The following is a 1,512-nucleotide window of genomic DNA, read 5'->3' as shown; positions in this document are numbered from 1 at the left end:
ACGGTTCAAATAAACATTAAATTGAGTTTTCAAATAACCAACTTCACAGGTTGAATTCACTTGGTCTATCAACCCTAAAGATGGTTTCATTTTAATATTTTTATTCATATTCACTTAATAGTGTAAGGTGTAGTTTCCCTTGAGAGTCTCTTAGCTCTTGAGACATGAATGATATTTTTTCCAATTCTCACCATCAAGGCCCACTACATTGAGATATTTATCGTAACAACTCACTGTATCAACTTAAAAATTAATATCAATGATTTAATGGAATTAAATAAAATTGTACATCATTTATCATATTGAACAAGATTCTACTTTATACATTTTAATCGTTGGATTTTAATAGATTTTTCAGATTATGATAAATGATAAATGATATAACTTCTTCATAGATCAACAATAATTAAAAAAAAAATAAAACATTAACTTTGTAATTGAAAAATAAAATTTAAAATTATCTTTTATTACAAATAAATTTATAACGTTTACAAGATTAATTTCATCAATCTACAAAATAAGCAAATAAATATCAATATATTAATCAACCTGAATTATCTACAAATTCAAACAAATAAATATTAACAATTATATAAGTTCAAATACGAATAGAATTGAGAATTCAGTTCCTCATTTCATCTTGTGTCTCACTTAAATTTTGGAAAGAGAATTAATAATAAAATTTTTTATTACTATTTATTTTCGTAATATTTATTTCTTACTTAATTTTATTTTATTTGGTGCTTGTTTGAGATAGAAAAAGTTGCTAAAAAGTTGATGTCGAAGTCAACAAATAGTTTAAATCACACATTTAATGAAACTTACAATTTTTATCAACTTTTTAACCACATATTTCATCAATTTTTATTAAATTTTTTATCAAAAAATTATTCAAATAACTCCCTAATTTCCTTTATTTTTAAGAAAGGTATAAATATTTGACATTATATTTGTGAGCTCAAAATTCATTGAACTCTGAGGTGTCACGCTGAAATGACTTAAAACTTGATATTTATATTTTCATGGGCTCAAAATTCATTAAAATATATTAAAATCATTCCCATTAATGAAATAATTAAATCCACAAATTATTGCGGACAAAACCTTTAGTTGAGGATACCAATATTTTAATTTAGTCTATTAAATCTGATTTGGGACACCAATTTTGTACACACATAATTATCCTTTAATTCAAGATGAGGACACCCATGTCAATTGGAATTTATTAAAATTCGAGTAGGGCGCACCTAGATTTTAATGAAATCTATTAAGATTTTGAGTTGCTTAACCTGTTGGGGCATATTCTGTGATTTACCTCCCTCACGATACTCCAAGTGTGGGGCGGGACTGGATGGACCCTCAAAGTTGGAGTTTAACCTTTATTAAGATTTTGAGTTGAAACACCTAAATTTCTAGACTTTTTAAATATTTATTAAAATCCTAGTTTATGACAACTCCCTAGTCTATCTATATTTATTGCGTCATATATGGATTGCTGAAATTTTGACTAGT

The sequence above is a fragment of the Olea europaea genome, unplaced genomic scaffold (assembly GCF_002742605.1).
Source record: "Olea europaea var. sylvestris unplaced genomic scaffold, O_europaea_v1 scaffold1564, whole genome shotgun sequence".
In the NCBI taxonomy this organism is placed as follows: Eukaryota; Viridiplantae; Streptophyta; class Magnoliopsida; order Lamiales; family Oleaceae; genus Olea; species Olea europaea.
The sequence above is the reverse complement of the archived record's forward strand: the minus strand, read 5'-3'. Positions refer to the sequence as shown.